At 34.9% G+C, this 17,174-nt stretch overlaps 1 protein-coding gene across 1 annotated transcript in view; it reads left to right on the top strand.

The window, feature by feature from the left end:
• The first annotated feature begins 14,884 nt into the window (after positions 1–14,884).
• The window catches only part of LOC108745206 (MOXD1 homolog 2), a 114,590-nt gene continuing 112,300 nt past the window's right edge, over positions 14,885–17,174 (top strand). Inside the window, exon 1 of the mRNA XM_025981529.1 lies at positions 14,885–15,212. The gene's annotated coding sequence lies outside the window, so the exon portion shown is untranslated. The remainder of the gene's footprint in view (positions 15,213–17,174) is intronic.

Genomic DNA, 17,174 nt, shown 5'->3' with positions numbered 1-17,174 from the left:
TTAATTTATCAATAATATTCTGGTAGCTTTTCTCCTGTTAATAAAAATAAATTTAATCTGTTCGGTTAACGAATCTCCATAAAATGACGTGTAAAATTACAATTTTTTAAAATTTTAATAACTTTTTAACGATTTAGTGAATCGATTTGTAATTTTTACAGGAGTTTTAGAATTGAACGAGGAACGTTTTTCCAAATTGTTATTTCTTTCGTAGCATTTCGACATACCTCCCAAACATCCTTAACTACCTATAAAGCAGGATCATTTGCCTAATGTTTCATGTATGACAAAACAGCCGCGGACCATCTGACCTAAAAAAAATCTAATTTGCCCCCTCGCCCCTAGGGCAGAAGCTGGGTACGCCCTTGTAAACACGTATGGTCTCTTAAAGTCCTGAATGTAGTCCAATGAAAAGCGGTTTCTCATAACGAGATAAGACTTGAGAGCCCGGGAATAATAGACGCGTCCTCGTCCTTGGAAAGTTCCAGGCGCATCATCCTTGTCATTTCCTGCATCTATATGCACGTGTAAGCTTGAGCTTTAGCGTCTTAGCTTTTCGATCAGAGTGTCATTCAATGTCGGATTAGAACAAGTTTTGAAGTGGGGGTAAACCAGATTATACTGAAATTGAGAATTTTAGGATGGACGAGAGAACACATACCTTATGTTTACTGCAGCTCTTACTTCGGAAACGATAAGCACGAAAAAATTAAATACTAAGCAGAAAGAAAATGATTCTTTGCTGACACATTTATGAAACATTTTTGAAATAATAATGTGGAAACGAAACGGTTTTTAAATGTTTCACAGTTTTAATGATAGTAATAATTTATTACTCTTGAAAAAGGGCAAATCACCCTAGTTGTATATATAGTTTCCTTCATTAATGAAACTGCAAAACATTTAAAAGCGCTTTCTGTTTTACATCTGCATTGTTTTTTGTGTTTTTATTAATAACTAACAAAAATGCTTACATGTATATTAGCGATGCAACGGAAGTATCATAACGGAAACAGAACTAAATAGGAAATTTTTGCGGAAGCGGATGCGGAAGGGGAAAATTAAGAAACTAACAAGAGAATACAATTTTGATATATCAACGTACGAAGTTTTAGAAAATAATGTTTAAGCCCTAAATTATAGTAATGTTATTTGCACAATGTTACAGAGGGGTCGCTGAAAGCTAAGGACAGGTTTTATTGTTCCGATATATTGATTTTCAAAAAGACGAGAAATAAGATTTTATTTAATTTCCAATAAACTTCCGTTATAAAAATGCGGAACCAGATGCAGAAGTGGATGTGAAAATGTTGCAGAACTTCCGTAATTGCGGAAGCGCAAGCAGAGATCTGTTGTAACAGTAATAGATATCTGTAAGTAAATGAAAAGGAAAGGACAAATTTGTCATTAAAAATTTAAGTCGTTACTTCAAATATTTTTTGGATATCGAATGAAGGCGAAACGGTAGTCAAAGTGAAACTTCTTTACGCACGGTAGAGTAATGCAACGCATTTACCCCGATGTCTGTCCCTATGTATGCTTAGATCTTGAAAACTACTCAACGGATTTTAATGCGTTTTCTTTTAATAGAAAGAGTAATTCAAGAGGATGGTTTATATGTATAATACATGCATAATACAGTAATGTGATGTCGTAAATAAACACATTTTTTTGGGCTTACATTGCAAACGCTGGCTGAACCCTACGAGATAGATCAAAATAATATACTACATTATTGTACACGTTAAAAAGGTCTACAAAAAAGACCGTGATGGTACATGTCTATCTCTTAGGGATAACCCACAATAACCATTTTTATCCTTTACTTTTCACGAGAAATAATGGCTTATTTGCGAAGCGATTTTAAGCAATACAGCATTAATACTTATTCAATTAAGTACCTTTAAATAGATTGTGCCTTTAATATAGATCAATATGGCCCTTTGCAGCATGTAATTTAAATGAATATTTTCGAAGACATTACAGATTTAAAATGCAGGGACATAGCGGTTGCGACGGTACCGGCCGGTTTGTATTGTCCAATGACAAAAAAGATGTGATTGCTGCATATAAAGACACTCTATAGTGTATTTACTATCAGCATTGCACAGCATTGCACCCNAACCCACAATAACCATTTTTATCCTTTACTTTTCACGAGAAATAATGGCTTATTTGCGAAGCGATTTTAAGCAATACAGCATTAATACTTATTCAATTAAGTACCTTTAAATAGATTGTGCCTTTAATATAGATCAATATGGCCCTTTGCAGCATGTAATTTAAATGAATATTTTCGAAGACATTACAGATTTAAAATGCAGGGACATAGCGGTTGCGACGGTACCGGCCGGTTTGTATTGTCCAATGACAAAAAAGATGTGATTGCTGCATATAAAGACACTCTATAGTGTATTTACTATCAGCATTGCACAGCATTGCACCCGTGCGAAGCATAGTGTACAAATTATACAATTAAACCAATTCCCTAACCCCTATCCCGGTAAGTTTTGTGTGTTTGAAGAAGTTTCACTTCAGTAGCGTGTTGTATAATTTCACGTTGTATTCTTTTTTCACTATTTCTAATATCTTTTAAACCGTTTAATAGAGTTGAATGAAATTTTATAAAACCCCAGTCCTTAAAATTTTAAAGTGACGACATTTTACGCATCTTTTAACGTTATCCTATAAGTTTTAATCAAAAAATAAAATTTCCGATCGTTTTACCCACGACTATTTGTATTGTATTTACATTAAAGAAATATGAAGTGTATAATGGTGCACGTTATTGTCGATTTCTTCTACCTTTGTTGTACAATTGAATTGTACATTTCAATTACCTTTTATTGATTCCCTATGGGTTGTGTAATTTGAGTCTGTTGATTAACAAAATAATGTGTCAACCGATTGCCTTCAGAGAATGCTTTATTTCATGGCAATAGACTTTTATATTAATGACCGTAATATAATCAGATTTATCTGTAATTGATGATATTGAATAATGGTGTAGTAATTTCAAATAGTTTATTTGCTCCAGCTTTGCAAAGATTTGTTCGAACAATGATAGACTTATATATATTTTTCTCTCTTTCAATCCTGTATTGTTGATACTTGTATAAGATAAGCATGAATACTTATCGTCATCATTGTCATCGCATTCAAAATAAAAATTATAGTGATGCTCTAAGAAACGCACACACACATCAAAATCGGACGGCAGACATGGAACCACGCACGACATAATTTCGCCCAACGCTCATATGTACCATATATGTCGGAATTATTATTATTTAGGTAAAGGTATGCGCACACACATCGGAATCGGACGGACGTCACGGAGCGGGTGCAGGACATTGTTGGAATTTCATTTCGTTTCAGCGCACACACCTGGGAATCAATTCCCGGAATTTAGCTTATTATTTAGATAAAGGTCGGCACACACGGATCGGAATCGGTTGGGCGTCACGGAACTGATGTAAGGTATTGTTGGAATTTTATTTCGCTTCAACGCACACACATCGGAATTAATTCGCACAATTTAGCTTATTATTAATGTCAATCGTCTATAAAATAAAAGTACTGATAGAAATTTACATACGATATTTAAAAGCAGTTGATTATTAAACACTGACACATCTACTTGTAGTTTTCTATCTTTTCCAACGAAATATTTAAAATCTTAAAAATTATGGAAAGTCTAATCATTTTCAAGTTGGAACGATTAATCGTATAAATACGAAAATAGTATGAATATAGGTAACTATACACTCCCGGTAAAGTTTCTGTCCGATTACAAACAAATCTGGGTAATATGTACGAAATCTCTCGGAATAATTCTGATAAGTATCGTTCATGCATTTTACAATTGTGGTTTTTAGGATTCCCGGCGGATTTTAACAAAGCTGGTCGTTCCGTCCATAGGTGAGTGCATTTTAGCATATAATTTCATATATGTTATCTTATTATTTTCCGTGCTGTTCTGTCCTTTCGGTTCTGATAAATGTGCGCTTACCTTAACTCTACTTTACATAAAAGAAGTTGAATATCGGAAAATTATGATGGAACAGGTTTTCCGACCAATGGCGATGTTCAGTACTTGTATACGAAAAATATTACGAGTCTCTGAAGTTTGACACTTCAGCTTTATATTAATACACATTTCCTTTTTGGGCCCTAAATTAACTAAAGATTACCCTTATTAATCCGGCTTTTTTAAGTATTTGTTAGCGAAGAATTCTACTTTCCTTCAGAGGTTTGTAATTCCATTAACAAAAAGAGATTATTGATTGGTCTGGGTAGGTGTATGAAAAGCATTGTAGGGTGAAGGGTGCACCGTTTTGAATTTCCGGGGACGAAAGTACGTATTCGTACACATTGGCTCAGTTCTCTTGAACCCTGCACTTGACTGGGATCATAAATATCGTCCGGCCAAGTTTCACTTTACAGCGTCTCGCCACCATCCGTTCCGGGACTGCGGACGATATATATCTGCCCGGCCGGATTAATGCTGCCAGTAGAAATATCGCAAAAGCTAACGGCCCTGCTCTTAACAATATACAGACGTGTAAAATTTACTTTAGAGCACCTCGCCTAGCTATGTAGCAAGAGCATTCGCTGACTTATTGCTGGAACGTTGAGCGGAAGTTAATACCTTAGCATACTCACTTGGTAAAATGCAACCCCTTACGAATCGTTCGCGGCCGATTTGGGGCGTCAATATTCATCATTGAAAAGCCATTTTGAATGAGTTTAAAGTCAGAATGGTACTTTTTGAAGAAAACCATGAAAATAGTCAGTGGCGCCGGGTTTCTCTTTTTTCTCTGGTGGAATTACTCGACACTGCCGGGTTCCCAGAACTCGGCTAAAAAAAGTGCCAGGTCCGCCGAGTACCGGATATAAACCTGGTACCCAACCCATTCTTACTTTTAACACTACCTGTTCAGCTTATATATGGTTTGTTATATTTTTCACTATTTAGTTAATGAATGTAGTTTTTTTTTTCATCATCATCAGTCTTAAGACAGCGTATGTATAAAAGTATACTTGTCATCATCATCATAAGGTCGTCAGTCCTAAGACTGATGGGACACGCATTTCCACTCTTTCCTATCCTGAGCTAATCTTCGCATTCCCATAAAACCACAACAACCCACATTCTTAACCATTTGCGAACAGTAATCTAATCTAGGTCTACCTCTATCCCTCTTAATTTCCGTTTCTGTCTCGAATATGTCTCTGACTAGACCTTCATGCCTGAGAAGGTGTCCTACTAACCTAATTCGCATATTTCTTATTGACTTCCATAGAGTCCTCTGTTGTCTTTCTCATCATTCGCCTGTACATAACACTTCGAACGCTTTTAATCTTTTCTTTTTCGCCACGCTCACTGTCCGCGTTTCGCACCCGTACAGCGCCGTGCTACAAACATACACCTTTAGCAACCGTTTTCGAATTTCTAAATTAATCGTTCGCGAGTGTGACTTTTTTTATTGAAGGCGACTCGACCCTGCGTTATCTTCTGCTTTATATCCCTACTACTCTTTTCCTCCTGACTTACCTGACTTCCTAGATACCTAAAATCGGCCACTTCTTCTAATTTTTCGTCTTCTGTCTTTATATTCGCCCTTTCCCTACTTTTTCTTCCCCTGTATACCAGTAATTTTGTTTTACTTTTATTTATTTTCATACAATACTGTTTTGTCAATACCGCTTCTATTTTATTTAAAGCTATGTCTAACTCCTTGCTAGATGCTAATACTGCTATATCATCTGCAAATCTAAGCATACTAATCTTTTGCTCTTGCACATCTATCCCTCCAGTTTTATTGTCTTTCATGATGTTGATCGAGTCTTCGATGTACAGATTAAAAAGTAGCGGTGACAGTGTGCATCCCTGTCTGACTCTTTCTAATATTTACTTCTCTACGTTGCAGCCCCATCTTTATCCCTAACCTAACCTATCCAATCAATTCACGCACTTCTTACTGTAATAGATCTGAGTGAATGCTGATCTGTTGCTCTTTATACAAACTAAGTATCACTCTTCTATATTTGTAACTTATGCCTACATTTTAAAATACATATATTTAACATCTTGTCCCATTTAACATTTTAAGTTGACAAGCTATAAATTCTCCCATTTGTCAAAGTACGAAAAGGACCTCTAAGCTTTTACTACAGGTATAATCTAATCTGTTTGCAGTTTTTTAATGCTTGGAAGATTCTCAGTTTTGCACAATATATTCTACAAATGTGGTAGTCATTATGAGTAGAATTCATGCACTTTACACTTATTGTTAACAAAAGCAATAAATGTTATATTTTTGTATCAGGTATCTTCTCATTATATCTAAATTTTCGTTAAATATTGTACCTAAATGAGTTCTCTTTCAAAATGTTCGACATCATTAGTGAATTTAGTTACACGCTTTTTGCACAAAAAGAAAATTAGCGCCGGTTTTTTTGTCCACATTCCTCCCCTGCCCTGCTATTCACCTGTCATTTCAGGTTGTCGAGTACCAGGGTTTTTAATTTCGTAGTCGTTCGGTAATAAATTCGAAATTCGCTGTTTTTAATCAAGTCAACAATGAGCGGTGTGTGTAAAAACCGTCCGCCGACAATAGGCGATTAAAAGGGCCTTCCTTGCGTGAAATAACTTATTCTGTTATTGATACACACCTATCAGAACTACAGAAGAGGTGTCAGTCCATAACACTGCGGAGCCGCTCAGTAGGAGAGACGTTAATGTGCCTGCGTGCTGTACGAAACACTTTTGACTAACGTTTTCATGGCTACCAACCACAAAAAGTCCAGACGTCTTTGTATTCGACATATTAATTACGGAATTATTCATTGCTACGAAACTGATTTCCGCAGTTATTTTTGCGTTGATTTTACTGGTAGAAGGAGGATGCCTCAATATGAAACAATCTTCAGTAAAATATCATATATCCTATAAAATAACAATAGTTCGGTTATTTGTATCAGTTACATGAATTCCTAACAATGTAACCTTTTAATGAAAACTATTAAACGTATGTATTAGAGAATTTATTGTTTACACTTTGCTCTGAAATCATTTTCCAAAGAATTCTACAAAATCTTAGCATATACAATTGAACATTTTTTGTTTTTCATAGTTGTTATATTTTCATTAGTTACTAGAGATGTTGTGGGTCGTTTTCGAATAAGTCGTTTCTGTTCATCATCGAAATACTTTGTATGACCTTTCCTTTAGTTATAGGATACAGACAGGCACGCCAGTGATCCTAAAAGGGTTCCATTTCTTATTCGGACGTACAGTCTAGCATATTTTGCACTATCTAGTTGCATTTAACGAACGGAACAAGTACGCCAAATGGGTACCCATATCCTTAACTATTTACGAACAGTAATCTAATCTAGGTCTACCTCTACCCCTCTCAACTTCCATTTCTGCCTCTAATATGTCTTTGACTAGACCTTCATGCCTGAGAAGGTGTCCTACTAACCTAATTCGCCTATTTCTTATTGACTTCCATAGAGTCCCCTTTTATTCTGTTGCTTCCAATACCTCTTCATTTCTAACCTACTCTATCCACGGTATCCTCATCATTCGCCTGTAACACCACATTTCGAACGCATCTAACCTTTTCTTTTCCATGTTTCGCACCCGTACAGCGCCGTGCACCAAACATACACCTTTAACAACCTTTTTCGAATTTCTAAATTAACCGTTCGCGAGCATAGAAGTGACTTCTTTGTATTGAAAGCGACTCGACCCTGCGCTATCTTCTGCTTATATTCCTACTACTCCTTCCGTCCTGACTTATCTGACTTCCTAGATACCTAGAATCGGTCACTTCTTTCTAGTTTTTCGTCTCCTATCTTTATATTCGCTTTTTCCCTACTTTTTCTTCCCTTGCATGGCAATATTTTTGTTTTATTTTTATTTATTTTCATACGGTACTGTGCAACATAGATACCTTAAATTATTATATCAATAATAATAAAAATATACAAATATCAAATTTTTTGGCAGTTCTGCAGCACTGCAACGCCTATAGCTACACCAGCCGCCCCAGCTTTTTATTACCCCGCGTCCCTTTAATTAATTATCTNTTTTAAAAGAAAAAAGAATTTAATAAGAGGAGACGAACCATGCCGGTTGTTTGTAATTTATCTGAACACAACGTGGATAGACACGCATGGGTGTACCCACGAAGGGGGGGCAGGACAGGGTAGCTGCCCCCCTGGAAATCTCGCAGAAAATGTATGAACTTGCCTAATCACTAATCAAAGTGTAAACGGGGCCTTGTATGCTCACTTTTGAATAAAATAGTAGAAGTCGAATTAAATAATTAAAATAAAATAAAAATGCATAGTCAAATTTACTTTTATTTATTTTCATACGGTACTGTGCAACATAGATACCTTAAATTATTATATCAATAATAATAAAAATATACAAATATCAAATTTTTTGGCAGTTCTGCAGCACTGCAACGCCTATAGCTACACCAGCCGCCCCAGCTTTTTATTACCCCGCGTCCCTTTAATTAATTATCTATCTGTCTACGTGAATAGGTAATAGGTAGGTCAACTTGATCGGAAAAAAGTGCCTACCTACTAGATATAGGTACATACAGGTGTACCAACTTGTACGCTTTGTTACAACCGTTTCGTCGGTCGTTGTGAGGTCAAAATTTTAATGTAGAATCAATGACCGTACGGAGCGGCCGGTCCATTGTGAGTGGGCCTCGAATTAACAATAGACCTTTTAGATAGACCTAAAAACTCTCATTACACGGCTGTTATTCAGATCGAGGTGAAGTGAGGTTTTTCTTCTACGGGAGGGGCAGCGCCTTCTTCGATTCTTGTTTTGTCGGCCGACGGAGCAATTAGGGTTCACCATACTGTTATAACAAATGTATACCATTCACATACACATACATACACGTGCAGGCGTATAGATGTATGTACACGCGTTTTGTCTCATAAACATTTGTATTTTTATGAGGTTCGTAGAGTTGGAATTTTAATACAATTGATGTAATTAAAATCAATATTCGTTCAATGGTATGAATAATAAGTAGAAATTATTTGTGGAGCTAGAAGAATGTTACACATTTTTATTAGCATCGCATATATTGAAGACTAGGGATAATAAATATAATTATTGACGATTTTTAATGACTAAAGTAATCCTTTAGTTTTTGTTTTTATTTGTTTTCTTTTTAAGTATTGATACTTGGTACTAAACAATGTTTCTTTTTGGTGATCCCTGATCGTTGCATTTATACAATAATATAAATACACATCAGAGCATGATCCTCATTAATAAATTATAGTCCTTTCTATACGGTATATTTCACAAAATAACCTAACCTTTTTATGTATATGGGAACCCTAATCATTTTCATTATATTCATTTGCATTATGGTCATTTCGACAGAATTTCTTATGTACATATAAATTCCCAATCAAATATCGAACATCCATCATCAATAACAATTAAACTCTCTTTTTCTCTTAAAAAAAATGATTATTGACTAAGAGTGTATAAAAAAGAAATAACTCTTCAATCTAACTACAAATTCCTAACCCCAACATATATCATTTAAAAGTAACAGAGATCCTCCACTCTGTAGGGGTCAAAGATTTGACCGAAAAATTGATAAAAATTGAATATTCACATTAACAAGTTGAAGAATATATAATTTACTAGATAATTTCCTATTAATTTAACCTGTTTATTTCGTAAATTTATAATTATTTCTTCTTGTTTGAATATTTTACCTTCGGGTTTCTTTCTTGACTCACTGTTGAAGTCTCCAAGTCAAAAATCGACTAATTCCTACTTTTGCATACATTGTTCTGTGAATACCAATCAGATATATCGCATAATATGTGTATTAAGTATTTGTAACATTTATAGATGTGAGAAAAGGGGTGAAAGCTCTTCTAAATTCATTAAATTATAATACAAAGTCCAAATAGCAGCGTTGTTCCTAAGAACTAAATGTTGCTCGCATAGGCTATTGAATATTAGAAGCTTAAAAATGAGATAAAAAGTCATTCCGTAAATGCTCTCTAATTATTTAACTAAAGAGAGCCCAAAAAATCCTAGACTCTTCGGAAATGGATAATTTAAAATATTAATAATAATGTCATGGTCCATGAAATTTTTCAAAAGCTTTTTGGTTTTTGAAGCTATAAGTAAGTTTCCTTCTTGACGAACTATGATGAAACTCGTATGAAATACTTTAAGAAATTTAATAGTGGTTAGTATTTAATATTAATGTGAAAATTAGTTTAATTTTTATCCATTATAAATTACCTCAAATTAATAAGGAAAAATTGTACTCTGTGTCGCACCCACGCAACGAATTTAATTCATTCTTTAGTCTAAACTTTTCTGTAGGTTGTTGTTTGAACTAATATTTACATACAAATATATACCATACATGTTAAAAATAGAGAGATGCATCTCTACATGGGTAGATGTTGTTCTAAATTTTCCAAATTGTTACACAGTCTAAAAATATTATTCTGTATAAGGTATTATTTATTTTCATGAAAAAATTGTTATTATTGCATATTTTTTCCGGCTATGATAGCTACTGCTTCAAGTTGGAGATATTTAATAAAGCAACCCTCCTTACTGATGTTATAATAGTTCAAATTCCAGTAATGTCAATAAGTACTAATACATGTAGGTGTACTTTAATGTTCTAAAAAGTTTATAAATTCTTAACCTTTAATCAAAATATTGTTTCTGAAGTGCATGTTCTTCTAGGTTTCTTTCCTGACGTATCATTGAACTCTTTTTATTAAAAATCATATTATGAGGTATCCAACTCATCAGAAATAGATTAATTTACTCGGTAACGTAAAATATTACGTATATATGAGGCTTTGAGATTGAATTCAGAAAACATAGTTCAAATTCATCCATGTTTATCAAACTGCGAGATCCGAAAAATTTACACATCTATGACTTCCGAGCAAACTACCCTGTACTTAATGAGGAATTTTTAATAAATGGCAAACTTTTGCTCTTTACCCTTCCCAGTGTACATGTGTGTAGAGGTATACACATATACGTTTCCTTTTACCGCCCGCGTCTTTACCCAAATACCAATGAATATTCAACGTCCGGATTGAAATCGAGAAAGCAATTAGTGCGCAAACGACTAATGCTTGTACGATGCTATTGCCGAGTAAGTAATCTCAATTCTTCATGGAGGTAAACTCCCCCCTTTCCCGGCATTCCGTTCCTTTCTGTCTACTTATTACTACTGCGAATTGCAATGAACAATAACTTCCGAAATTAAAACCATACCATTTCCAGTCGCAATTAAAATTAATTTCTCATTATACCAGATTAAGTTAAGTGGTCGAGTTCGTGGATGACTCATCGCAGCATTGCAGAAATTATGCTTTGAGCGATACCATCAGTCATTATTCTGATGTGCTTCTGCAAGTTTACTTTCCAGTTTTGCTTATGTTTGCCTTGTTTTCGTTGTCGGGATCGTTTCTTTTTGGAAATGAGCCAGAATAGACAATAGTGCAGTGCTGGATTGTCAAGCATAAACGCTGCAAATTGCAGGACACAAAATCTTTGCACATAAACGTAAATAAAAATGATTTGAAAAATTCGGTGTAAAAGGACATTATTAAATCGAAATAAAGTATAAATAAAAGATACTTCAATACTTTTACGATACCTAATTATTTTAATAGCAAGCTGATGCAATGATTCATGGATCCGAGGGAGGATTTTTCATTTTCTCCGAGTAGTACAAGTATGACAAAGATAAAAAATGATAGTATCTAGTTTGGAGTTCACTGTTTATAATGAGACCTTTTTTTGGAATTTGGAACTAAAAAATTGACTTTTTTATCGCTTCTAACCTTCTGGGAATTGCTGTAGATTTTTTTTCGAAGTAGTCGATGCAGTTTTTCTCTTATTTAGTTCTTCTTCTCCCTTTTTTTGAAACTGATTCGCCTTTGTTTTTGAAAATTAGTTTCCGCGACTTTGTCAGTTTAGATATTCTGTTAATGGCATTATCGGGTTGTAATCATTAAACAAGACTTGGTCTTGTCCCCGTCTGTTGTAGGGTTGGCTCAATGAAGGGGAGACAAACGACGGGTGTTTTCGGGTGAGCCGGACGGGAAGGCGGTAACGGGAACTTTCGGGAAGTCTCGAGTCTCAATAAGATTGTCTGAAGAGAAGTACTCCCTCGGGGAAAATTCGCCAAGATAATGGAGAACACAAAACTTTTTCCATCGGATCTTCGACGGTAAACTAATACTCGAGTAAACGGTTAACCCTAATAAAGACGTAAATTAGAAAAGGAAAACTTTAAACACGATTGCTCTCAAATTCGTGTACAAGAAAATCTTGTAAACGAACAAAATTTAATGTTTAGTTATTGAAAACGTAATTAAACGGCAGTGACGGCTCGTGGACATCCTTTTCAAGAAAGTACCCGATTAGAAATTAGAAGCAGGTTAGTCCGATATATGTGAGGACCTAATAAGGCTGTCCAGTTTAGGGAATTTCCAGTGAGGTCCTAATGAGGATTGAATAAAGATAAGAATATACTTGACAGGTTCAAATCAGGTAAAAAATCAAAGTAAAAAAATGATGAAATCGTGTTTTTCACGCTAGGATCACATCAGCATTAGATCATTTCATGCTTTGCAGGGTAAATGTAATTAAATTCTGATCAGGATTGAGTGTGGATAAACTTGATCAGATGACTATACAAGAGAAAATAAATTTTCCTTATCGTTAAATGTCAATTACAATTTTACCAGACTTTTTTTCGATGTCAAAAAAATTTTATCAATAAATCTATGGTTATCTTAAAACTGGCCTATTTTAATAATAAATTTGCAATCAGGTTTTGAGAGGGTTCTTTGAATTTCCCTATTAGGTCCTAATTTTAATTTCCTTATCAGATCCTTAAAAAAAAGCGCAACAGTCCTACTAATATCCACATAGGGTGGTCCTTGTCAGGACCTTGTATGAATCGAGGTTATACCCTGTCAGGACTACGATCATAATTTCTTGTTGGGTAAATTTGACGAATAGAACAAAATAAGAAACGAAGCTTTGTAATTCGCAAATTTGTAATTCTAGAATCAATACTCTAGAAAGAAATTATAATAACTAAACAAAGAGCATTAATTTTTCTGGAACAATATAAGGTTGTAGTTTTCGCGCGCCTAGACGTTCTCGAACTTCCGAGGTATTTGGAAAAATGCATTTTCGAATTCAGTTTTGTATGAAAAACCTACACAAAAATTAATTCTTATTATAAAATCGTAGTTAGAGTTTTTATTAAAAGAAAGGTAATTATCCAGAATTGAGGCTCCAGATCAAAATCGCTCCAAAAATTTTTTCATCGATTTAAAAATGTGTCTCCCCCGCTTCAAATATAATCATGGAACCTTCAGAAATGACCAGAAATTGATGAAAAAATTTTTGAAGCGATTTTGGTCTAGTGTCCCAATTCTAGGAATTGTATGAAATTCCGATATTGTACTAGGAAATGTATAAACCTAATGCTTTCTGTGAATTAAATACTCTAACATATTAGACCGTCTCCGGCGGCAGGGGCATTATTTAAATTGTAATCTTTCATAAATCTACCTAACCAAAAGATGACGTCGTCGACAATGCATGTACCTAAATTATTAAAAAATTTTTTTTTTATTTATGAAGTCATAAAAAACTGTCTCCCCCACCTTCTAAAATCTAATTCTATTATGTAGAATGACCAGAAATCGATGAAAAAATTTTTGGAGCGATTTTGGTCTGAAGCCCCAATTCGGGACAATTACCAAAAGAAAACCTGTTGACTTGGGTATCAATCATATTTACCAACTGCGGTGGTTGAGACCTCTTCAAATTGAACGAAAATCTGTTTTCAGACCTGAACTGCTACTTACATTCTGGTTTCCCACGTTTTATATCAAATACTTACCTTTATAATATAAAGTGGAATATTAGTCCGAAGCTTTTTTATGACATATTTCAAATACCTATGTGTCTAAAGTAAAATGACGATCAATGATCGTTATAAAGTATAAAATGCTAACCAAAAGAATAATTTCTAACGTTCAAATAATTCCTTCGATTACTATTGGATTACCCGATAAATCTCATTCTGTTAGCTTGTTTTGTAGCATTGTCCCTCACAGGAATTATGGATGCTTAATTCTCGCCTTTCAGTTACTCATTGGATGTAATAAACATCAATTACACCATCATGGATTACAAAAGCCGCGGCTTATTGCAGGTAATTACGATTTTTACGCGCCTCCCAAACTAAACGTGTATTTGTAGAGTTCAAAGAATAGTAAAAAAAAGTGTAAACAGATAGAATCGGTATATGGAAACATTTACAGAGGAACATCGTTAACCACGTCCGACCCGGTAATTTATTACTTTATTGCATCTACCTAAAATAATTTTTCAAAAGCCGCAATAAAAGCGCACAAATACACACCGTGACCATAAACTCATAAATGTCATGGTCATTTATTGCCCCACTTATAAACTAATATTCGCTCTCTAGCTGGAACCGGCATCCATGTCCCATAAAATAATTTACTGCACCCATAAAGGCATTCAGAGCGGTCTACCCCTTAATGGGGTCTTCTATAGACCTATAGTATCAGCACCATCAGCAGTCTGTTGCTCATTGTCAGTCAGCACCACAAATTTTTGGAATGCTACCAAGAGAAAGCTGTCGACGACGACCAATACCGTCCGCCTCCAGGCTTTTAAAACTATCATCATCCTTCCCACATTTTAGGGTAGGTAAAGAACAGTCAGATCGTCCCGTCCACCAGTCCTCCCATCTACGTCGACACTCGTGTCAAAACAGTTTAGTTCTCTGCCAGGCGTGAAAGCTCGAGGACGTGTAGCGGTCGCGAACGCTCGATACTCGAATATCGTATCCGACTCGAACTTATTCGTCGTAGTGCAACGGTTCGAATAGAATTTTTTTTAAGTGACTTATTTTCTAGTTTATTTAATAGCTTTTAGTGCGCAAATAAATTCATAAAGTGAAAATTGGACTTCATTGTGGGTGTTCTATACCTTGAATTGGATGGTATCAGTTCGTGGGAAAGTTGAATTAATTCTGTAACGTTAGAATAAAAAGGATATTTTTTAGTGATTAAGGTGTCCTCAATAAAAATTTGATTCTATAAGGGTGAGTGATATCGTAATATTAGACTTGACAGGTTTTTATTTCAGCGAAAGGAGTTACCGTGGAAAATTTTCCGTAACATCATACTTTGCTTTCAAGACATTTTTCATTGAGTTTCGTTAAAAATAAAATATTGATCAATTCTTTAACTCTAAATATTGTACTCCTACAAATAATGTAAGGATCAACTGCTTTTAAGATTTCATACTTCGAAATGGAATGGAAAGCTTGGTATTTCCTGTTGACCCATACTCTTAAAGTTTGACTGGATGAAATATTTCATGCTACAAAGATCTAATTCTTAATTCTGTGTGGAATTAGATGTTACATGACGAAACTTAATATTGTTGTTTAAATTTAACAGAAAATTTTGAAGTAATTACTTATTAGTTTTGGATGTCAACTGTTGCCCTACTTTTCTTAGTGAGTCAGTAGTTTCGGCACTGAAAATGAGCAACAAAGTGTTCCTCAGAGTAATAAATTACTTTAGCGGTTATTCAAGTAGCCACCCCGAACGGGTCCCAACCTTTTGTTCGTTTATAATGAAGGCCCACAGTATAAGTTGGCACCCAGCTTTTTGAATTCCATTGGAAGAAAAGTGTACCTCTGCTTTTTCAATACAGACCTCCTTTAGGGCATGCTTAGAACTGCCTACTCTGTCACAACACAAAAGTGACTATTCATTTTTATTTCCTCCCTGGAGAAAAGAGACCCATTTCACTATACAATTGCTGACAGCTGAGACCGTTCAATTTATTGTAGTTAATGACTACGTATAAGGAAGGAATCTTAAACGCTATTTTAACTTAAATGAAGAATCTCACCAAATTCTATTTTGGTTGCAATTTCACGAATGATCTATTGATGTGCAGAAAATAACATTTTTGTATCGAGTGAACTCTTCAAAAAGAAATCGAAGGAGAAGGATGAAACAGTGGATTTAGTGTCTCGTTCATCTATTCTTTTTTATCTGATATCGGTGGAGTTTTTGATTTAGATAATTACGCAGTGAGAGATCAATTGAAGGATTTATTGAGTTGTGGACGAATTAATGTGATTTAACTCGAATAAGGAGGACACATTGACTTATAATGTTTTCCTATTTGGACTGGAATCGAGACGTAGATGGCAAACCTCACGTTATTCTCTACCTCGATTCCAATTCCCTTGCTTAACGATGCCTCCTCCTGGAGTGATTGCTTCATTAAAACATCAGAGTGAGTTAGCACCGCTCGCTATCTGCCGGCAAAAGAACAAAGACATGCATCTCTGTCGGCTGGCTCTTCCACCCCTCTTTTAGTGGGTACCCCGTACAGAGGTGCATGTGCCACATCAGCAGAAACGTTTCTGCGTCAATCCGAGCGTGCACATCAGTTAGGGCTGATTCGCTCGTTGTCTCCCGCGACTACCAGCGACGCTTGCTATGCTTACAAAATTCACTAACATTTTAAAGACATTCAGAGACTTACATACGTACGTATTTGAATAGAAAGGTGTAATTTGCTGATGTTTTAAAAATTGGGAAGATTTTCACAAATTGCCTTAGTACGTAAACCATGTCTAGTAAAGTTGTTCTTTTGTGAAAATCTCTCCTTAAAAGAATCCTGTGTAAATATTATAATTTAATAATAATGTAGATGTTGTTTTTTTACTTTGAGTGTAGTGTAAAAACCTTAATAGAAAGTACCTAAATAAATTTGAGCAGCACATTTTCCTTGTTATTGCAAATGATTTGTTGCTTTCCATATTAAGAAATAGCTTTACCCAACAATTTTTGTTGACAAGGAGAAATGCCCAAATTACCTCTGAAATTATACTGCTTATTATTTGCAACCAAGAAGCTGAAAACATCAAATTTTGCCTTCAGTTTCAGAAAAGTAGGTACACTTAATTTCAAAAGTAATTTTAAAGATATTTCTTTTATTACTACATAAATCCACTAATTTTGTATTTTGAGCAGCTGGG

Source organism: Agrilus planipennis, unplaced genomic scaffold (genome assembly GCF_000699045.2).
Source record: "Agrilus planipennis isolate EAB-ADULT unplaced genomic scaffold, Apla_2.0 scaffold38, whole genome shotgun sequence".
Taxonomy (NCBI): Eukaryota; Metazoa; Arthropoda; class Insecta; order Coleoptera; family Buprestidae; genus Agrilus; species Agrilus planipennis.
This window is presented reverse-complemented; position numbering and strand designations above follow the sequence as displayed.